Genomic DNA, 24,145 nt, shown 5'->3' with positions numbered 1-24,145 from the left:
TACTTGTAGTTCCCACCTGTTCTCTTCAGATAGTTGTGATCAGGACAGTAGTTGTGTTCCCTTTTTAACAAGTAATCTATTCTGAAAGGACTTTGCACCCCCCATTACTGATTTTTACATCCGTCCCCTGAGGACTATCAGCAACATACATAATAGCTTATGTAGAAATACAGAAAGTACAGTTAAAGATTCTGATTGCAGAATAGTAAGTGAGATCCACTTAACAATCACTTTGCTCAGCAACAGAAATTCTGGTCTCAGATTGTGGTCATAAGTTGAGAATTACCTGTATTCTCCTACCATCAAGCCAAACATTCATCTCTTAGTAATTTTATTTTTGCCAGCACCCTGAATTGATTACCTCCATGGCATAGCGTTGGCCATTGATTGTGTGCTCTGCGCCACTGGTATTTTGGGTGCCCCAGTGCCAGTGGGCGCTGTGCAGCCAATACACTGCTGGTAAGCCGGGACCAGAGATGGTTGCTTTGGAATGAAAAGTTATCTGAACTGCAACAGAATGAAAACAAAATTAAGAGCAAATGTCTTGATGGGTCTTTGACTAACAAGCAAACAGGCATTATTCCAACAGATGTTGATTCCTAAATCCACAATCCCAGAAAATCCCACTCTTAAAACTGTAAGGATGGTAGTAGATTTTAGGAGAAGCTCTCCTATTCTACCACCTTTTACAATATTGGACAACACAGTATCAACAGTAGAGATCTTCAGGTTTCTGGGTTCTATAATCTCCCAGGACTTAAAATGGACACCTCACATTAGAACCACTATTAAAAAGGCACAACAAAGAATGTTCTTCCTGCATCAACTCAGAAAAGTCCGATTGCCCAAGGATGTGCTGATACAGTTCTACAGAGGAATTATTGAGTCTGCCAGTTGTACCTCAGCAGCTGTCTGGTTTGGTACAGCAACCAAACAGGACAGGTACAGACTTCAACGGATAGTTAGGACTGCAAAAGAAAAAACAACTGCAACCAGCTTTTCTTCCATTGAGGATTGTATACTGCATGAGCCAGAAAGAGGGCTAAGAAAATATCTACAGACCCCTCACATTCTGGACATAAACTGTTTCAACTTCTCCCCTCAGGACGCCACTATAGGGCATTGCATGCCAAAATAATTAGACACAAAGATAGTTTTTCCCCCATACCCATCACTCTGCTAAACACCTAACTCCCACAGCATTGTCTTAGACCTAAAGATATTTACCCATGCAGGCTGTAGTACTTCTCATCTATTCATCTTTCTCATCTTCTCATTCTTTCTCACCTTCTCATCTTTCCTGCAATCTTCTCCTATTGGTATACTATGATATATCACTTGTTATATCTTATGATTCATGATCTATGAAAGGGGTCTTCAAACCTGGCCCTTTTATGACTTGTGGACTTCAACTCCCAGAATTTCTCAGCCAGCCATGAATAAATGAATGAATAAATGAATTAATTAATTAATTAATTAATTATAACAACAACAACAACAACAACAACAACAACAACAAAGTTGGAAGGGACCTTGGAGGTCATCGAGTCCAACCTCCTGCTCAGGCAGGAACCCTACACCATTTCAGACAAATGGCTGTTGTGGATCTCATCTGGAGCCCTTTTTGCAATTCCTAAATTTGTAACAGTTAACAAGCAGGTTCTAACCGATGGAGAATTGCAACCTGATACCCACATTACGTACATCCAATTAATTGGATTGCCCGAGTTCTTAAACCAGCAAGACAGGAGAAATAAACAATATGTCTTTCACAAGTGTCAAAGTCTCTCTCTCTCTCTCTCTCTCTCTCTCTCTCTCTCTCTCTCTCTCTCTCTCTCTCTCTCTCTCTCTCTCTCTCTCTCTCTCTCTCTCCCTTCCTCCCTCCCTGTCACATCTGAGTAGCACCTGCTAACATGACTGCAAGAAATGGAATCCAAATCATGCAGATGAAGAGGTGGAATTATGCAAGATGGGATCCATCAGTGACCTTTGTTTTCTGCAGAGCAGAACAAAAGATTGCAATCAGCAAGGGAAAAGAGGATCACTGCCCTAAGAGCCTTCTGCTCCTCCTGTCCCTAAACTCAAATCAAAAGCGGTAGGAAGATTTCGGTGTCATCCATAGGATGTCCCTCAGGATGTCCCCTGACTTACTTTTCTTCTCCTTAGAGCAGTAACAGAATAACAGAGTTGGAAGGGACCTTGGAGGTCTTCTAGTCCAACCCCCTGCTCAGGCAGGAAACCCTCAACTTTGGTGATGTTAAGATGTGTGGACTTCAGCTCCCAGAATTCCCCAGCCTTTGTTCCAGTTGCCATGATTTAATCTTTTTACATACTTTTGGCCTGGATGATTGAGCCTTCATTTACATATTTTCCCAGCCAGAAAGTAATGTGTTCTCCAATTCCCATGCTGGCTGGGGAATTCTGGGAATTGAACTCCACACATCTTAACATTGCCAAGGTTGACAAATTCTGACTTAGTGAGATCCAATTGAATGTTGTCAAGGTCATCTCAGCATATGAGATATTACGGTGTATTCTTTCAGGCCACAAATGTGCAAATCGTATCATTCTTTCAGCCCAAATCTGGGCAACATCTGCGACTGTTATGTATTGAGGTTAATTTACTTGGAAACTGTTGGAAAGGGCCAAAAGGCTGCACCCGTTTAAACTCCAGACTGACTGTCTACATGTTAATTAGCTTGTCTTTAAGAGGGAAATACTGCTTTAATTCTATTGGCTGCCGCCTAGTGGTGAGCTGTATAAATAGTGGTTAAGCAGTAGTTAGGGCTGCTTCTGTTGTTAACTGAATAAAGAGTTGTTGTTTGCACCATTCGCCTCGTCAATGCCTCACCAAACTGGAAACATAACAGTGGCGATGAAGGTGGGATGTGCTGCGAAGAAATAAAGAGCCAGAAGTCACTAGGGGTAAGACCAGGCCTCGGCGCCCTGGTAGGAACTACGTTCCCCCCTCTGCCCGCCAGCAAGCAATGCTGGAGGCCAACGCCTGAGGGACCAGTCCCCAGGACCACCAACATAAGCCTTAGCAGCACAAGGCATTGCGAGGTCAGAGACAACTCACCATGGCCAAGCTCGGAAAATTGTCAGAGTTCGACATGTCGCATCCCGAGAGGTGGAGCTCTTACATTTCGCAAGTTGAAAACTACCTGAGAGCTAACCAAGTTAGCAAAGACAGCTTAAAGGCCGCAATGCTGTTGTGCGTGTGCGGCCAGGCAACATTCGATATAGCCGAAATTTAGTTGCTCCAGGTTCGCTTGAAACGGTCGCCTACACTGAACTCAAGAAAATGCTCAAGGAACATTTCGAACCAAAGCTCTCTGTCATTGCCTGGGGACATGCCTTCGAACAAAGGGAGCAACCACCAGGCGAGTCTGACACCAAGTTATAGCTGCCCTATGACAGGCGTCCCGGCTCTGCAATTTCCAAGACCTTGAAGAGAGATTGAGAGACCATTTAGTTTGCGGGTTGAGGAACAGGGATCTTCAGCAGAAGTTGTTCGCGAAAGAGACCTTGTCGTTCCAAGACGCCCTAAAGGAAATCATGGCCGAAGAAACCGCCAGGGGAGCCTTACGGCCCTCCAAGAACACTTCCAGCCCAGCAACCATCCACCACGAGGACGCGGAAAGAGCCGAGGTCCCCGACATGGACTACAAAATCAATCGGCTGCAGAAGCCACCTGCAAGAGTTCAATGGCCACTTGACAAAGAAGTTCCCTTCACTCAATGTATGGGCTGTGGAGGCCGACATAGACGCTCAGAGTGCAGGTTCCGCACAGCAACATGCCAGGCATGCGGTAAGCAAGGCCACATCGCCACCTTCTGTAAAGGTCGCCAGAGGGACATTCCACAAGAAGAATTTCCCCGGAAAGGTACTGGGGCTCCGGGGCAACACAGAGTTGGTTTTTGTGCTAGCAGAAGGAGCATGTTTAGAACAGATGCCCATCGCCCAATGAAGGAGAAGCTGAGACTTAAGGTCAAGCTTCATGGAGTCCCATGCAACATGGAACTAGACACGGGGTCAGCCCTGTCTATAATTTCCTAAGGAACTTTTAACCACATTTGCAGTCGCAGCAGCAAACGAGTCAAACTCAAGCCGTCAAATTTCATGTTAACTGATTTCCAAAACTCCCGCGTAGCAGTTAAAGGAGAAGCCACACTCAAAGTGCAGTTCAAAGAGTTTGAGGGTCCCCTGGACATTGTGGTTGTTGAAGGCAACTGCACAAGCCTCATCGGGATAGACTGGTTTGATGCATTGGGCATCCATGTGACTGGCATAAACCGAATGCAAGCAACGGACCTGGAGGCCGTTTGCCAGGAGTTTGCTGATGTTTTCAGCTCTGATTTGGGAAAGTACAAGAGACCTCCAATTGCTCTCCACCTTGATCCTACCGTAACTCCAATAAGTATCAAGCCTCATAGAGTGCCTTTTGCCCTTAAATCTAGAATCAATGCAGAGCTGGTCAAGCTGTTGCAGCCAGTAGACAGCAGCCGGTGGGAAACCCCTATAGTTACGCCACTTAAGGCCAATGGGGAGGTGCGCATTTGTGCGGATTATAAGTGCACTATTAATAGAGCACTTCAACAACATTCATATCCGGTGTCTGTAGTCAGCCATATTTTGGTGTCACTATAGGGAGGTCGCATATTCGCCAAATTAGATTTGGCTCAAGCCTACCAACAACTGCCCGTGGACGATGCCATGGCGGAAGCTCAGACCATAGTTACCCACAGGGGGGCTTTCAGGGTAAGACACCTACAATTCAGAGTCAGTGTTGCCCCAGGGATTTTCCAGAGCGTGATGGAGCGCGCGCTCAAAAATATCCCAGGAGTGTGTCCATATTTTGATGATGTCCTCATAGCTGGGGAGTCAGTAGAAATATTGGCAGAAAGGCTCAAAGCTGTCCTTCAGCGTTTCTGCAAAGCGGGGCTGAACTAAAGAGGGAGAAATGCAAAATAGGGGTAGCTTCAACTGAATTTCTAGGGTTCCACATTGATGCCACAGGCATTCACCCTGCTGAATCCAAGCTCAAAGCAATTCAGCAGGCCTCCAGTCCTACAGCAAAGGGGAGCTTCAGGCTTTCTTAGGGCTACTTAATTTCTATCATGCCTTTCTTCCACACAAGGCCATAGTGGCAGAGCCGTTATACCAGCTCTTGGACAAAAAGGCACAGTGGCATTGGACGAGCATCCACGAGAGAAGCTTCTCAGCAGTCAAATCACTTGTTGTCTTCAAACTCAGTACTAACACATTTTAACCAACAGCTGCCCATCAGCATTGCTTGTGATGCATCCCCATACGGGGTAGGGGCTGTGTTGAGCCATTTAACGGCTGATGGAAGACAAGTCCCCATAGCCTATTATTCAAGGACTCTGTCTTCGGCAGAATGCAACTACGCCCAAATAGATAAGGAGACATTGGCCATTGTGGCTGGCATTAAGAAATTTCATGACTATTTGTATGGTCGGCCATTCATGATTTTTACGGACCACAAGCCACTACTGGGTCTGTTCACGACGGACAAACAAACAGCTCAGATCATCTCTTCAATGATGCTAAGGTGGTCCATCTTTCTGTCAGCTTATAATTACAGGCTGATTCACAAACCGGGCAGGGAAATGGGCTACGCAGATGGCCTCTAGAAGACTGCCCCTGTCGCACTTAGAGCCAGACCTTGCTCCAGCGGCTCGCATTCTGGCTATCCAGGATTTGCCGGAGTCTCCCCTTAACGCAAGGGACGTGGCTGCCGAAACAGCTTCAGACAAGACACTGAGCCGCATGTTGAATTGGGTGCTCACAGGATGGCCAGACATAAATCCGGGACTTAGCTTTCAGAGTTTCAGTAGGAGGAAGGACGAGCTTTCAGCTCACAAAGGCTGCATTTTGTGGGGGAGTTGGGTCATAGTTCCACACTCCTTGAGGCCCAGGGTACTTGAGTCTCTGCATGAGGGACATCCGGGAATATTCCGGATGAAGGCACTCACAAGAAGCTACCTGTGGTGGCCAGGGTTAGATAAAGATATTGAGGCCCAAGTACACAGCTGCTACATTTGCCAGCAATCCCGACCAGAAATGCCGCAAGCCCCCGTCCATCGATGGGAAACCACACAAGCCCCGTGGTCAAGAATCCACATCGATTTTGCAGGCCCCTTTCAGGGACAGCTGTTCCTTATTGTGGTGGACAGTCACTCTAAGTGGTTAGAGTTCGCACCTGTCCCAACTATGACTACTGCCAGGACCATTCAGGAACTGCACAGGATCTTTGCAACGCACGGGTTACCCGACGTGATAGTCTCAGACAATGGGGCTCAGTTTACCACTGCAGAATTCCAGTCCTTTTTAAGGGCTAACATGATCAGGCATGCCATTTCGGCCCCTTTTCACCCGGCCACTAATGGCCAAGCGGAACGCATGGTCCGAACGACCAAAGAATCCTTAAAAAGGATCATAACTGGCAACTGGTAGCATAGACTAGCAGATTTCTTACTCTGCCAATGCACGACTCCCTGCACTTCCACAGGCAGAAGCCCAGCAGAATTAAGATGGGGCCATCGCTTAATCATTAAGCTGGATCGTCTGCATCCAGACCGAGTTGCATCAGAATCAGCACAGCCGACGCCACCGAGGAGATTGCAAGTTGGCGACCCGGTTTGGGCTCGAAACTATGGGCAAGGGGCACTGTGGATGGTAGCTATGGTTGGTAAGGTGTCAGGGCCACTCTCTTACGAAGTGGTCCTGGAAGACAGTCATGTGATATGCAGGCACATTGACCAACTGTGCAGGAGGCTAGCGAACCAGCCGCTGGCTCATGACTCTCGCGAAAGCCAAATCCAGGGGGAGCCCGACAGCAGCCGTGCATCAGAGTCTTCAACGTGGGCGAGACTCCCAGGAGAGGGGCACTAGTGGACAGCGAGTTGGCCCCGAACACAGAGACTGCACCCACTGAGCAATTCCAGCAGTCAGCTCCGATTCCCAGCCCGGTGGAAACCGTTCCACCTATGGATACTGGCTCAGGTCTACCCGGACAGACCAGCCACAGAGACTCAGGACTACCCATAGTAAACAGGTCCCAAAGCCCCAGTCTACCCAGCCTGGCCGGCGAACTATTAGATCGGGGGCCTACAGTGGTGCCAAAGCACTTGGAATGGTCAAGAAGGCCATCAAAATATTTACAGGACTATGTACAATATTTGTCATTATGAACTATCTAGGGGGAAGGGGTGTTATGTATTGAGGTTAATTTACTTGGAAACTGTTGGAAACCGCCAAAAGGCTGCACCTGTTTAAGCTCCAGACTGATTGTCTACATGTTAATTAGCTTGTCTTTAAGAGGGAAATACTGCTTTAATTCTAGATGCCGCCTAGTGGTGAGCTGTATAAATAGTGGTTAAGCAGCAGTTAGGGCTGCTTCTGTTGTTAGCTGAATAAAGAGTTGTTGTTTGCACCATTCGCCTCGTCAATGCCTCACCGAACTGGAAACATAACAGGGACAGTACTCCATATTTTAGGAAGACTGGAGTCACAGCCAAATCATGGATTTGAATGAAAGGATAGNAGGAAAGAGGAAAGAGAAGAAAAGAGGAAAGAAAGGAGAAAGAGGAAAGAGAAAGTTAGAGGAAAGAGAAAGAGAGAAAGAGGAAAGAGAAAGAGAGAGAGGAAAGAGGGGGAGAGGAAAGAGAAAGAGAGAGAGGGGAGAGGAAAGGGAAAGGAAAGAGAGAGAGAGAGAGAAAGAGGAAAGAGAGGGAGAGGAAAGAAACATAAAATAATTCATTTGCATTCAATTGTAATGGTTCAAAGAATGTTCGGAAAAATGTTCGGCCCTCCAGCATGTTCACTTCATCCAATCTGGCCCTCTTTGAAAAAAGTTTGGACACCCCTGGTCTACATGTTAATTAGCTTGTCTTTAAGAGGGAAATACTGTTTTAATTCTATTGGCTGCCGCCTAGTGGTGAGCTGTATAAATAGTGGTTAAGCAGTAGTTAGGGCTGCTTCTGTTGTTAACTGAATAAAGAGTTGTTGTTTGCACCATTCGCCTCGTCAATGCCTCACCAAACTGGAAACATAACAGTGGCGACGAAGGTGGGATGTGCTGCGAAGAAATAAAGAGCCAGAAGTCACTAGGGGTAAGACCAGGCCTCGGCGCCCTGGTAGGAACTACGTTCCCCCCTCTGCCTGCCAGCAAGCAATGCTGGAGGCCAACGCCTGAGGGACCAGTCCCCAGGACCACCAACAGAAGCCTTAGCAGCACAAGGCATTGCGACGTCAGAGACAACTCACCATGGCCAAGCTCGGAAAATTGTCGGAGTTCGACATGTCGCATCCCGAGAGGTGGAGCTCTTACATTTCGCGAGTTGAAAACTACCTGAGAGCTAACCAAGTTAGCAAAGACAGCTTAAAGGCCGCAACGCTGTTGTGCGTGTGCGGCCAGGCAACATTCGATATAGCCGAAATTTAGTTGCTCCAGGTTCGCTTGAAACGGTTGCCTACGCTGAACTCAAGAAAATGCTCAAGGAACATTTCGAACCAAAGCTCTCTGTCATTGCCTGGGGACATGCCTTCGAACAAAGGGAGCAACAACCAGGCGAGTCTGACACCAAGTTATAGCTGCCCTACGACAGGCGTCCCGGCTCTGCAATTTCCAAGACCTTGAAGAGAGACTGAGAGACCATTTAGTTTGCGGGTTGAGGAACAGGGATCTTCAGCAGAAGTTGTTCGCGAAAGAGACCTTGTCGTTCCAAGACGCCCTAAAGGAAATCATGGCCGAAGAAACCGCCAGGGGAGCCGTAAAAGCCTTACGGCCCTCCAAGAACACTTCCAGCCCAGCAACCGTCCACCACGAGGACGTGGAAAGAGCCGAGGTCCCCGACATGGACTACAAAATCAATCAGCTGCAGAAGCCACCTGCAAGAGTTCAATGGCCACTTGACAAAGAAGTTCCCTTCACTCGATGTATGGGCTGTGGAGGCCGACATAGACGCTCAGAGTGCAGGTTCCGCACAGCAACATGCCAGGCGTGCGGTAAGCAAGGCCACATCGCCACCTTCTGTAAAGGTCGCCAGAGGGACATTCCACAAGAAGAATTTCCCAGGAAAGGTACTGGGGCTCCGGGGCAACACAGAGTTGGTTTTTGTGCTAGCAGAAGGAGCATGTTTAGAACAGATGCCCATCGCCCAATGAAGGAGAAGCTGAGACTTAAGGTCAAGCTTCATGGAGTCCCATGCAACATGGAACTAGACATGGGGTCAGCCCTGTCTATAATTTCCTAAGGAACTTTTAACCACATTTGCAGTCGCAGCAGCAAAAGAGTCAAACTCAAGCCGTCAAATTTCATGTTAACTGATTTCCAAAACTCCCGCGTAGCAGTTAAAGGAGAAGCCACACTCAAAGTGCAGTTCAAAGAGTTTGAGGGTCCCCTGGACATCGTGGTTGTTGAAGGCAACTGCACAAGCCTCATCGGGATAGACTGGTTTGATGCATTGGGCATCCATGTGACTGGCATAAACCGAATGCATGCAACGGACCTGGAGGCCGTTTGCCAGGAGTTTGCTGATGTTTTCAGCTCTGATTTGGGAAAGTACAAGAGACCTCCAATTGCTCTCCACCTTGATCCTACCGTAACTCCAATAAGGATCAAGCCTCATAGAGTGCCTTTTGCCCTTAAATCTAGAATCAATGCAGAGCTGGACAAGCTGTTGCAGCCAGTAGACAGCAGCCGGTGGGAAACCCCTATAGTTACGCCACTTAAGGCCAATGGGGAGGTGCGCATTTGTGCGGATTATAAGTGCACTATTAATAGAACACTTCAACAACATTCATATCCGGTGTCTGTAGTCAGCCATATTTTGGCGTCACTACAGGGAGGTCGCATATTCGCCAAATTAGATTTCGCTCAAGCCTACCAACAACTGCCCGTGGACGATGCCACGGTGGAAGCTCAGACCATAGTTACCCACAGGGGGGCTTTCAGGGTAAGACGCCTACAATTCGGGGTCAGTGTCACCCCAGGGATTTTCCAGAGAGTGATGGAGCACATGCTCAAAAATATCCCAAGAGTGTGTCCATTTCGATGACGTCCTCATAGCTGGGGAGTCAGTAGAAATATTGGCAGAAAGGCTCAAAGTGTCCTTCAGCGGTTCCACGAACCGGGGCTGAAACTAAAGAGGGAGAAATGCAAAATAGGGGTAGCTTCAACAAAATTTCTAGGGTTCCACATTGATGCCACAGGCATTCACCCTTTTGAATCCAAGCTCAAAGCAATTCAGCAGGCCCCCAGTCCTACGTCAAAGGGGAGCTTCAGGCCTTCTTAGGGCTACTTAATTTCTATCATGCCTTTCTTCCACACAAGGTCGCAGTGGCAGAGCCGTTACACCAGCTCTTGGACAAAAAGGCACAGTGGCAGTGGACAAGCGTCCACGAGAGAAGCTTCTCAGCAGTAAAATCACTTGTTGTCTTCAAACTCGGTACTAACACATTTTAACGAACAGCTGCCCATCAGCATTGCTTGTGATGCATCCCCATACAGGGTAGGGGCTGTGTTGAGCCATTTAACGGCTGATGGAAGACAAGTCCCCATAGCCTATTATTCAAGGACTGTCTTCGGCAGAACGCAACTACACCCAAATAGATAAGGAGGCATTGGCCATTGTGGCTGGCATTAAGAAATTTCATGACTATTTGTATGGTCGGCCATTCACGATCTTTACGGACCACAAGCCACTACTGGGTCTGTTCACGACAGACAAACAAACAGCTCAGATCATCTCTCCAAGGATGCTAAGGTGGTCCATCTTTCTGTCAGCTTATAATTACAGGCTGACACAAACCGGGCAGGGAAATGGGCCACGCAGACGGCCTTAGCAGACTGCCCCTGCCGCACTTAGAGGCAGACCCCGCTCCAGCGGCTCGCATTCTGGCTATCCAGGATTTGCCAGAGTCTCCCCTTAACACAAGGGACATGACTGCCGAAGCAGCTTCGGACAAGACACTGAGCCATGTGTTGAATTAGGTGCTCACAGGATGGCCGGACATAAGTCTGGGTCCTAGCTTTCAGAGTTTCAGTAGGAGGAAGGATGAGCTTTCAGCTCACAAAGGCTGCATTTTGTGGGGGAGTCAGGTCATAGTTCCACACTCCTTGAGGCCCAGGGTACTAGAGTCTATGCATGAGGGACATCCAGGAATAGTCCGGATGAAGGCACTCACGAGAAGCTACCTGTGGTGGCCAGGGTTAGATAAAAATATTGAGGCCCAAGTACACAGCTGCTACATTTGCCAGCAATCCTGACCATAAATGCCGCAAGCCCCCGTCCATCGATGGGAAACCACACAAGCCCCGTGGTCAAGAATCCACATCGATTTTGCAGGCCCCTTTCAGGGACAGCTGTTCCTTATTGTGGTCGACAGTCACTCTAAGTGGTTAGAGGTCACACCTGTCCCAACTATGACTACTGCCAGGACCATTCAGGAACTGCGCAGGATCTTTGCAACGCACGGGTTACCCGACGTGATAGTCTCAGACAATGGGGCTCAGTTTACCACTGCAGAATTCCAGTCCTTTTTAAGGGCTAACATGATCAGGCATGCCATTTCGGCCCCTTTTCACCCGGCCACTAATGGCCAAGCAGAACACATGGTCCAAACGACCAAAGAATCCTTAAAAAGGATCATAACTGGCAACTGGTAGCATAGACTAGCAGATTTCTTACTCTGCCAATGCACGACTCCCTGCATTTCCACAGGCAGAAGCCCAGCAGAATTAAGATGGGGCCATCGCTTAATCACTAAGCTGGATCGTCTGCATCCAGACCGAGTTGCATCAGAATCAGCACAGTCAATGCCACCGAGGAGATTGCAAGTTGGCGACCCGATTTGGGCTCAAAACTATGGGCAAGGGGCACTGTGGGTGGTAGCTATGGTTGGTAAGGTGTCAGGGCCACTCTCTTACGAAGTGGTCCTGGAAGACAGTCATGTGATATGCAGGCACATCGACCAACTGCGCAGGAGGCTAGTGAACTAGCCGCTGGCTCATGACTCTCCCGACAGCAGCCGTGCATCAGAGTCTTCGAGCGTGGGTGAGACTCCCAGGAGAGGGGCACTAGTGGACACCGAGTTGGCCCCGAACAAAGAGACTGCACCCACTGAGCAATTCCAGCAGTCGGCTCCGATTCCCAGCCCGGTGGAAACCATTCCACCTATGGACACTGGCTCAGGTCTACTCGGACAGACCAGCCACAGAGACTCAGGTCTACCCATAGTAAACAGGTCCCAAAGCCCCGGTCTACCCAGCCTGGCTGGCGAGCTATTAGATCGGAGGCCTACAGTGGTGCCGAGGCACTTGGAACGGTCAAGAAGGCCATCAAAATATTTACAGGACTATGTTCAATATTTGTCATTATGAACTATCTAGGGGGAAGGGGTGTTATGTATTGATGTTAATTTACTTGGAAACTGTTGGAAATCGCCAAAAGGCTGCACCTGTTTAAGCTCCAGACTGATTGTCTACATGTTAATTAGCTTGTCTTTAAGAGGGAAATACTGCTTTAATTCTATTGGCACGGCGGATCACCACTCGACATATTTATCACCAATTCGTCGTCAATCCCGACGAAGACAACAATCGACTTATTTCTCAACAACAAACGTGGTAAGCGGAGCAGTTACGGAGTGGCTTGACCTTTGTATTGTCCCTGTCATGAGGTATAAAATCCTTCTGACCTCAGTGTCGGTTTAGTACCTAAACTTACTTTCCTATCATGTGGCAGGCTTTCGGGGGAGGGGTATCCAGGGAGAGGGAAGATGTTGGGGCTGATTCTATTCCACCTTGTGTGAATCTAGAGTTCACGTGACAATAAGGAGGCACTACATCACTATTTCCCAAAAACAAAAATTAGGGTCTGCGTGGAATTGAATCAGGTTGCATGATTGAGTTTCACTCATATTGAATTTGTAGCACAGATTATCAAGCCTGGCGGAAAGGAGACCACACAGTAAGCTTAGCCTAAATAGAAGCAATTATTCCAATTGAAAAACCAAGCTGGATTCCCGAGATTTACAGGATCATGTAGCCGTTGCAACCCATCTGAACTGCTACTACTAGGAATATACCACTGTGATGTAGCACAAAGTTTTTCAACCTTGGCAACTACCAGATATCTTGGCTTTGATTCCCAGAATGCCACAGCCAGCAGGGCCACTGCTGAGAATTTTGGGAGTTGAAGTCCACCAATGTGGAAATTGCCAAGGCTGGGAACCCTTGGTGTCGAAAATATTCCTCCAAGTGAAAGAACTTCTTATACATTTAGCAATGGATGGTAATCCATGAATACGTACGCTGATACCCTGTATTCTTCATTTGCTTGACACTTTTACGATCTTCATAGCCGTTGAAATATATAGGTCCAAGACTAGAATCATAAATTACTTTATTGAGCTCAATGTTGATGGGAGATTGTCTCGTGCCACCGCAGAAGCCAATAGTTCCCCAAGTGCTAGGTTCTAGCAGAAAAAGAGTAAAGAGATGATCATATTAGATAATAATATAATAATGTAGCCCTTCCATTTTTTTCTTTTTTTTTTCCTTTTTGCAATTAGAACATTTTTCTAGAATTTGGCAAACGGGCGTGTGTATGAACAGATGTATTTACCCAGTCAGTTTCCAGGTAAAATTCAAGGTGTCGACTATCAATTTTAATGGCCTACATGGCTTGCGGTCAGTTATTTGAAGGACCACTACTCTCTTATTAAACCCACCCGTCCCACCAGGTCAGGAAGACAAGGCACATTGTGGGTCCCATCGATAAGGGATTGTCATCTGGTGGGACCACAAAAAGGGCCTTCACGGTGGTGGCCCCTTCTTTGTGGAACACCATTCCCGCTGAGGAATGGCCCTCAACCTCTGCTTTTCTCAAAGTACCTAAAAACATAGTTTTGTCAGTGGGCCTGGGGACCACACATGGAAATGGAGCTGTTCAAGTGGCTGATTTGTTTGTGTTGTTTCTGCCATGGTGGGTGGGGGGATTTATGGGTATTCATTATGTGGTGGAGTTTTTAAATTTTGTAAACCAGAGTTCCCCAACATTTCCATCTTTGTGGACCGGCCGGGGGAGGGGATAGTTCGCAAAATGGCCGGCAAGCACTGGCAGCTCCATTTGCATGAGGGGAATGCATGAGCACCTGCCGCTCATGTAAATGGAGCATGGGCACATGTGCTCACCCACTGCTCCCACATGTGAGGTTGTGTGCATGCGCTCTCTAGCTGTTTCCATTGCCCAGTTGCAAACCCCTCACGGCCCACTAGTAGGCCGTGGCCCACAGGTTGCGGACCCTTGTGGTAAACCTCCAAGAGTCACCTATCTATGAGTTGGGCAGCTATAAAGGTAGTCCTCGACTTATGACCAAATTTTTTGTTGTTAAGCAACACAGTTATTAAGTGAGTTTGCCCCATTTTACGACCTTGCCACAGTTGTTAAGTAAATTGCTGCAGTTGTTAATAACAAGGTTGTTAAGTGAATCTGGATTCCTCACTGACTTTGTTCGTCAGAAAGTCGCAAAAGGAGATCACATGACCCCGGAACACTGCAACTGTCATAAATATGAGACAGTTGCCAAGCATCCGAATTTTGATCGACTTACAGCAGTTCATTTAGTGACCATTCAAAGTTACAACAGCACTGAAAAAAGTGACTTATGACCGTTTTTCACACTTAACAACTGTTGCAGCGTCCCCATGGTCATGTGATCAAAATTCAGACATTTGGCAACTGACTCATACTTTTGACAGATGCAGTATCCGGGGTCATGTGATCACCTTTTGTGACCTTTTTGGCAAGCAAAGTCAATGGGGAAATCACATTCACTTTACAACCTTACAACTAACAAAAACTGGCAATTGGCAAAAAAGCCATAAAATGGGGCAAAACTCACTTAGCAGCAGAAATTTTGGGCCTCATATAGATATAGATGTAGATGTAGATGTAGATGTAGATGTAGATGTAGATGTAGATATATAAATGACCTGAAAGGAAAAACATTTAGAAGTTCTTCCTCATGTTTCAGCATATTTTAACCTCGAGATTGCTAAGGGTATATTGACAGATACCACACTTGTGATTGCAACATATAGAATTACACAGATTTTCAAACTTAAACAGTGTGAGGGTAGAAGGGTATGTTCACTCCTTTAAACCCCTTATTACCTTTTCCTTCCCATGTTAATATTTTTTAAAGATCTATGGTTTTAATTATCACTAACTTTATACCATTAGGCGTATAACATATGTTATTTTAACGCTAGCCTTTAACAAAAACTGAGATGCAGACTTCTTCAAGGTGTCATCAGTCGAGGACATAAACAGTAAATTAATTATAATAACAGCCAATATTAAACTCAAGGTGGTCACTGACTCAATTAAAAAATCCCTAGATCGGGATGTCCAACCTTGGCAACTTTAAGACCGATGGATTTCAACTCCCAGAATTCTCCAGCCAGCATGGCTGGCTGGGGAATTCTGGGAGTTGAAGTCCACCAGTCTTAAAGTTTCCAAGATTGGACACTCCTGCCCTAAATGGATTGCTGAATTTAGATGTGCCAATCACATTGGCTCTCCAGCAACAAGACTTGTGGTTACCACAATAAGAAGGTTTCTGGAATCAGAGAAAAAAAAAAAACATGGCTTACCACAGTCTGGTTTGTCATAACACCAGTGATCTGCAATAAAGAAAAAGAAAAGGGAAATTTAATGGCTTTTAAAGAAAACATTGAAAGGAACAAAGGCCCAAAGCATCCCAAGGTATTTCTTCCATTCAGGAGTCTTCGCAGGAGTGTCCATAAAAGCAAGATGGCAACCCAGCCAGGTGATCAAAGCCCCACCCCCTTTTTATGCGTGGGTGTCGTGCATATGATTATGGACACCATCTTGACTTTTTTGACCCCCTCCTACAGACACTCCTGCTTCCATTCAATACCTAAACCATATTTCTGGCAGGCAAAGGGGTTTTTCTAATTCTCTTCCTCACCAGCTTTCCCAACCCTTCACATATAAGAACTGAAGATATGGAGAAAAACTCCTTTCCCCAAGATAAAACACAGATGTTCAAAATGAATCCTCCCCCCCAAAAAAGAAGCATTGTCTTTGTTTAAATTTTCATTTCATGGATAAAAAGAGAGAATTCAACATTGCTACCCATTCCTGAGGACAGGATCCTTTGAAGGACTGACTCCTTCAAAGTACAAGTAATCCTAGAGTCTTACAAGCGTTCATTTAGTGACCATTTGAAATTACAACGGCACTTTAAAAAAATGACTAATGGCTGTTTTTCACACTGACTGTTGCAGTCATGGTCACGTGATCAAAATTTGGGCACTTGGCAACCGGCATGAATTTATGACGGTTGCAACCTTCTGACGAGCAGACTCAATGAGGAAGCCAGATTCACTTTACAACCGTGTTACTAACTTAACAACTGCAGTGATTCACTTAACAACTATTGCAAGAAAGGTCACAAAATAGGGCAAAACTCACTTAAGAACTGTCTTGAGGACTACCTTTAGCCTAGCTTTGGCAAATGTAAGCTCTTAATTTACACCTAGGAGCAACTGACAGCAAATTTCTCTCCGTTGCAGATTACGGAGTCCAGATAATTTTTCAAAATGGGGCCATCAATTAAGGAGGGTGTCTCCCACTGTGGGAAGTCAGCCCCCCAGAGAAGGAAATATTAAAAGGACATAAAAATATATTTCCTCCAATGATAAATATGCATCAATATGATAAATCTTCAGAGTCAGTTAAACCTACAATACAATGGAAACTAATTGAACAGAAGAATAAAATACAAATGGTGAGAGTCAGGAAAAGATAACATAAAGGAAGTAAGATAAACATATAGGCAAAAATAGCTGGGTGTGAGAAAGGAAGAAGAGAAGCCATAAAAATATATATAGTTGTAAAAAGGAAATGGCTAGCCAGGAAAGACAGGTTGAAGGGGAGAATAGGAAACTAAGCCAAATAAGATGAAATGAAAGGCACACTGAATTGAAAAGCAGGAAAAAGAACTTATTGTTTAAAATGGGGACATAAATATATACAGAGTTTAAAATAATCATTTAAATGTCTAATTTTTCTTATTCTTATTGTATATGTGAATATGATTTAATATGTTATCAGGAAATATGTATAAGCGGACGGAAAGAGTGTAACCTCATAGTACCTCAGCCAATGGGGAAAGAGGAGGGCTGTAGCGGCCGGTGATAGGGATGAATAAAAGAAGGAGATATTTTGGGTTAAAACTTTGAAGAGAACCAAGCTTTGAAAGCTTCTCTTCCGCTTATTGCAATAAACGAAACAAAAGGCCTTTACTGTGTCTTGGCTGGTTATTGGTCAGGCAAGCTTGCCTCTGGTCACGAAGGAAAGTAGCCAGGAGCACATAACATCCAAGGATCTTAAAGAGACAGAAAAGCATGCCCAGTTTTTCTTAATAGCCCCAAGTCTGCCTCCCCCAAGCAGAAACCAGCTCTGTACAAATGCAGATGTAAACCATCAGGAAAGTTGGAGCTAGGAGATTAGGAAGACAAAGACCTAAAATCTGCATACCCCACCTGGGAAAGGACATGGTAGGATTAACTCACAAAGGCCAAAGGTTACACCCAGACTCAGGTCAGAATAGATGACACAGGAAATAGCCTCAAAACAGGAACAGGAAATAACTCCAAACAAAAGGCTCCAGAGGGTATAAAAAACCTACTTCCTACATGTGCTCAGCCCTTTTTTTTACTTCTCTTGCTGCCAGAACCATCTTCCTGTCTGGCTCTCCTCTCCAATAAACTACAACCTTCTTCCCAAAGCAGTTGCCATGTTTATTCCCAGCTTGGATGAACCAGGATGAAGAGTTTTCTTCCAACAATTTGGCACACCAGAATGGGACTCCAAGCTAACCTCTCCAATGGACTGAGACTGGTAAGCCCCATCTTGCCGGCAGCAGACCCCTTGTGTCTGTGGATGGGTTTCCCAGGCCCTGCCCATGTGGAGCCAGGGTAGTAAAGGGAGTTTTGAGTTTGAGCTCAAAGGCTGCTTTGGAAAGAAGGTGAAGGTGAGTACCTCTAAATTTTAACTTTAACGCCCAGGGGAACAAAGGAAATGTGTGTATGTCTGTGTGTGTGAGTGAGAAAACCCTTTTTTTCCCAAACACACTTGGATTTTGCTCCCTCTGATCTTTCTTAGCCGCAGAAAGGATCTGTTCAAGTGGCAGACCCTGTGGTCTGGCCAAAGCGCAGGACCTTTTGTTAGGGAAAAGGGAGAGGCTGTGTGAAAATGGAATGGAATGAGTGAATGAGAGAATTGGATTTAGGCAATTAGCTAGTAAGGCCCTGGAAGCAAAGCCTAATTCAAAAGGTGCCAGTACTCACTGCGTAGGGGGCAGCAGGTCTTTCTAGATCCGCAAGGGGTCTGAAAACCAGTGGCAGAAAGGAGTCAGTACTCACTGCTTTTCAAAAAGGCGGCAGGTCCTCCCAGACTCGTGAGGAGTCTGAAAACCATGACAGATGGTTCCCAGGGAAGGAGGTGAAGGTACTGCGTCAGGGAACCGAAGTCCTCCTAGATACTTTTTGTCTGAAAACCCAGAAGTTTTTTTCTTTTGTACCTGAATGAGCCAAAGTGAGCTCCACATCTGAGAGGGAACATGGGAAGCGGCAGTTCAAAGGTGACAATTAGGACTCCCCTTGGAGATTTGCTCAAAACGAAGAGCAAGAGAAATATGTAAGAAACGGGCTTTGCATCTCTCTCTCTCTCTCTCTCTCTCTCTCTCTCTCTCTCTCTCTCTCTCTCTCATGTGTTGTAAATGAGTTTTATCTGTCTATCCTTTTCCTGAAACATGACCAGTATTTTTCAAGTTGCAACTCCTTAAGAGAAATTGTACAAGGTTTACAAGTTCAAGTCTTTACTTTGAAAAGTACATACAAGAGAATGGTCTTAGGTCGGAAAGAAAACAGGAGTAGACCCTACAGAGTAAAACAGACGGATAGACAAAGAAATTGTTGACGTCATAATTACGGAAAAGTTTGTGTGACTTTTGACTTTAACGTTTAGGTGTAAGATCCTTCCAGTCATGGTAGAAAACTGAGACTTACTGTCATAAGTAACACAGAAACTTTCCAGGATCAGGAAGAACAGGATGCATGCTGATAATTTCAGTGGAAAACCAACACTTCCCATTGTACCTGCATAGAGGAAGCACATTGTTAATAGACTACAGAGCCCATCTCTTTCTCCCACACGTAGTTTGTACAGATCTCTAAAAGATCTCTGAGGTCCCTGCCAGTCCTATGATTTTATGTTCTGTGTTCTAAATAAAAAAGAAATCCTGGGCAGGTTACTAAAGCAGGTCAACTGAGGAGGCTGGCCTTCTGGGATCTAGCAGCTCCTGAGTTTCTCCCTACTACTTACCAGCCCAAACAATATCTTGCATGCTAACTATGCTAAACATTAATTAATTCCCTTTCAAAAGAGATAGAATAGACTTGTTCAACATGTCACTCTCTTAACATCTTCAATTCTAAGTTGCCTAAAGGTTGAGATCCAACAATGGCAATTCTCGACTTACGACCACAACTGGCCCCCAAATTTCCATTGCTGAGCAAGACGGCTAAGTGAATTTTGCTCAGTTTTTGCGACCTTCCTTGCCACCGTTGTTAAGTGAATCAGTGCAGTTGTTAAGTAAATCTGGCTAGTAACCGTGCTACTAGTTTAACAACTGCAGTGATTCACTTACCAACAGGAGGAAAAAGGTCGCAAAATTGGGCCAAACTCACTAACACTATCTTGCTTAGCAACAGAAATTTTGGGCTCAATTGTGGGTATAAGATGAGGACTGCCTATATTGGATTTTAACCTTCGGGCAAATTGGCTTCTGACTTTGCTTGTCAGAAGGTCACAAAAGGGGATCACATGACCCCCCCGGGGCACTGAAACTGTCATAAATATGAGTCAGTTGCCAAGTGTCTGAATTTGATCACGTGACCCTGGGGATGCTGCAGTGGGAAAAAACGGTCATAAGTCACTTTTTTCAGTGCTGTCATAACTTTGAACAGTCACTAAACGAACGATTGTAAGTCAAAGACTACCTGTTCTACAAGACCACAGGTTGGGAAACATTGCTATATACATGCTATGTATCTCGTTAGGATAGATCTGAGCATGCTGAATCCCTAAGGCCGTGGTGGCGTACCTATGGCACACATGCCAGAGGCGGCACGTGGAGCCATCCCTATGGGCACGCGCGCCATTGCCCCAGAGGGAGGCGGGGCCAGGCTGCTCCCTGCCCCCTCCCCACATGCGCCTGCGCTCTCGCTCTCTCTGCACTGGGAGTCAGAGAGCAGCTGTAAGAGCTGGGCGGATCCAGGCTGGATGGTGGAGGCAGCTGCCAGCACAAGTCCAGGTAAGCCTCCGGAGCAATTTCGCGCCCCTCCCACGGCCAATCTGGGCCACTGAGGCCTTTTCGAAGCCTCTGGAGTTCGCATCCATGGCCGTGGGGCAATTTTGCAGTGCCTCAGTAGCCCGGATTGGCCGTGGGGGGCACAAAATCACTATGCAGCCATAGATCCATGGGGCAGAGGCCTTTTGCAGGCCTCCGGAGCCCAGATTGGGCTGCTGGCGCACCGCAAAATTGCCCTGCGGCCATAGATGCGAGCTCCAGAGGCTTCAAAAAGGCCTCAGCGGCCCAGATAGGCCATGGGGGATGCAAAATCTCTGTGCAGCCCTAGATCCATGGGGCAGAGGCCTTTTCCAAGCAGCGGCGGTGGCAGGGTGATCCATGCACAGGGTGGGGGGTAGGAAACAGCGGTGGTGGCAGGGCAATCCATGCGGGGGGGGAAACGACGGCAGCAGCAGGACGATCCGTGTGGTGACTCAGCCAGGACTCAGGGGACCAATTGGGGCACCAATCTTCCCTCCCCCCACCATGGCACGCTGCTATTCATCGCGCTGTGGGCTGCCTTTGCAGCCCCCGGGAGTCAAAGGCCAGCTGTGACCACCTCGCCCCAGTCAGAAGGAGCTGGCCACCTGGGCTATAGGGGCGGACAGGGGTTCTGCTCTCCCAAAAGGCCGCCAACTCCTGGCTGGCAACCTGCCCAGTGGCCCCGCCCTGTCAGCGCCTGGTCGGGGGTCCGGCCATCGCCGCCCAGGCCTCGCTGTACCCCATCGGAGGCTTCCTGGCCGAGGCTGCTGCTCCCTAATTTTAAGTGGACACCCATGTTCAGGAGGGATCAGACTGGAACAGGGTGATGTAGTCCCAAACATACATGTGTTTGCAAAACCTGGCTCTCGAGGAGGTGTTTCCAAACATTGGCTTACAACAGGGCTCTTCAAACTTGGCCCTTTTATGACTTGTGGACTTCAACTCCCAGAATTCCTCAGCCAGCATCCTCCCTTCCTTTGAAACAAACAACCCCCCCCCCCAATCCTTCCGGTCCTGCCTTCTGAATTAAAATGAGAGAAAGCCAAGTTTTTTCTTTTGTGGTCTTTACATATTTAAACTGCAGCTAGAAGGAAGTGGGGAAGAAAACCATCACAAGACACTCTTCTGTTTTAACTTTTTTTCCTTGTCGCTTTTGGGAGATTTCATCCTGCTTTTGTGAGAGGGCAGCGTTTGGGAGGGGGTCTAGCTGCCGCCTTCCCCCCCCCCCCCCATGCCATCAGCTGAGCAAGAAACCTGCCTGCCCGCGCTCTTCCCCCGTCCCAGGTTTTTGTTGTTGAGAATATTGAGGATTGGCTGGGGGGGGGGGCTGTTTGGTTTTTATTCCCCTCCCATCTGCTGGGTGGTTGCAACACATTTTGGTCTCTTCTATCGTGCTTTGAGATTACTCACAAAGCACGTTTGTTTTGGGAGGGATCCCCACTCCGGTTGCTAACCTTGCTTAAACCCTCTTCCACCTCCTCCTCCTCACCGGAGCCTCCCTTTGTCTGCAACCAGCCCCTGCCCCGGCCCCTGCCTCGCCTTGCCTTGCCCCACGGCAATGGCACCCCTGCCCTGCCCCCTCCCTCGCCTTGCCTCACTCTGCAGGATGAGCCTCCTGCCCACCATCCCACTCACCAAAGACCCCCTGAATCTCCCCCAACCCTGCCCGGTCCCCACAGGCATCCCTCCCCAGGAGCAGCATCGAGGTGGCCATGCCCACCCTGGCCACGCCCACCTACGCTGCCATGACTATGATAGCCATGCCCACTCGGTGGGCCACGCCCACTCGGCACCCAGCGATGTATAAGTGGGTTTTGGATTGCAGTTTGGGCACTCGGTCTCTAAAAGGTTCACCACCATTGGTCTAGGGCAGGGGTAGGCAACCTTGGCTCTTTTTTGACTCGTGGACTTCAACTCTCAGAATTCCTAATCCAGCATGGCTGGCTCAGGAATTCTGGGAGTTGAAGTCCATGAATCATAAAAGAGCCAAGGTTGCCTATCCCTGGTCTAGGGTCACGAGAAAGCCACTGTCACAGGCCCAGGAGAGAAAAATAGGTTTGCTAAGGTAAGCCATTCTAGTAGTCCAACAGCTGTATTTGCACAACAGATTCTCTGCTTCCTGAAGTTTTCAATTTTGCACGGACTCCTTCAAATCACAAACTACTTCACAGGCTAGGTCCTCAAACATGCTGAGTCTCAAAACACAAACTAAATGCCGAAGTGGCCAAGCTTAACAACCCTGATTTGCAAATGCAACCTTTAAATCAAAAAGTTGGAATTGGATTGGTCAATACCCTTGCTGATGCAACAAAACATCAAAAAGAAAGAAAAGTGAAATAAATTAATTTGGGTTGAACTCTTAATGCAGAGAGTCAAGATTGTCTTAGCTTGATTTGGATTTGTTCCATTAGCCAAAGATTTGGCAAGCTTTCCTCTGGAACAGACAATATTTTAACTCAGTTATGGTAGCTGAATGTTCATTTGCACTACAAACAGCCACGGGTTGTTTAAGAGAAAATTAGGAATTGACTAAATAACGGGAAGATTCTTGTTTGCATCTGAAGAAACCTAAGGAGGAACTAATTGTTCTAATGATTACAGAACGTCCACTTTTTAATCCACAGACTCTGAGGTAAGTACTAGATTGTTAGCTTAGGCCTAGGCTAACCCTAGTGAGAAATATTGTCGGTGAGAAGCTCTTTCTTGGTGCCACATATGACTAAAACAAAGAAACAAGTCTATATTTTCATTTATTCATTTTTATTTATTTGTATCCTGCCTTTATTATTTTTACAAATAACTCAAACATATCCAGCATACGTTCCTATTCCTACTTTCCTAACAACAACAACCCTTTGAGGTGGGCAGGGGCTAAGGCAGGACTAGAACGGTTTCCCACTTTCTAGCCTGGAGGCTTAACCGCTGGAACAAGGCAAACAATTCTGCTGGGTAAGAGGACGTGATGGATCCATATAATAATAATAATAGAAAAGTTGGAAGGGACCTTGGAGGTCATCTAGTTCAACCCCCTGCTCAGGCAGGAAACCCTATACCATTTCGGACAAATGGCTGTCCAGTCTCTTCTTAAAAACCTCCAGTGTTGGAGCATTCACCGCTTCTGGAGGCAGGTTATTCCACTGGTTAATTGTTCTAACTGTCAGGAAGTTTCTCCTTAGTTCTAGCTTGCTTCTCTCCTTGCTTCTTGTCCTGCCTTCAGGTGCCCTGGAAAACAGCTTGACACCCTCCTCTTTGTGGCAGCCCCTGAGATATTGGAACACTGCTATCATGTCTCCCCTTGTCCTTCTCTTCATTAAACAGGACATCCCCAATTCCAGCAACCGTTCCTTATATGTTTTAGCCTCTAGTCCCCTAATCATCTTTGTTGCTCTTCTCTGTACTCTTTCTAGAGTCTCAGCATCTTTTTTACATCGTGGTGACCAAAACTGGATGCAGTATTCCAAGTGTGGCCTTACCAAGGCATTGTAAAGGGGTATTAACACTTCACGTGATCTTGATTCTATCCCTCTGTTAATGCAGCCTAGCACTATGTTGGCCTTTTTGGCAGCTGCAGCACACTGCTGGCTCATATTTAGGTGATTGTCCACTAGGACTCATATCTTTTGTCATGAGTCCAGAAACTCATTGTTTTGAAGTTTTCCTCGAGATCTGTAAAGTTTATTTCCCTAAG

Source organism: Protobothrops mucrosquamatus, unplaced genomic scaffold (genome assembly GCF_001527695.2).
Source record: "Protobothrops mucrosquamatus isolate PMUCROS unplaced genomic scaffold, P.Mucros_1.0 scaffold3558, whole genome shotgun sequence".
NCBI classification, from domain to species: domain Eukaryota; kingdom Metazoa; phylum Chordata; class Lepidosauria; order Squamata; family Viperidae; genus Protobothrops; species Protobothrops mucrosquamatus.
This window is presented reverse-complemented; position numbering follows the sequence as displayed.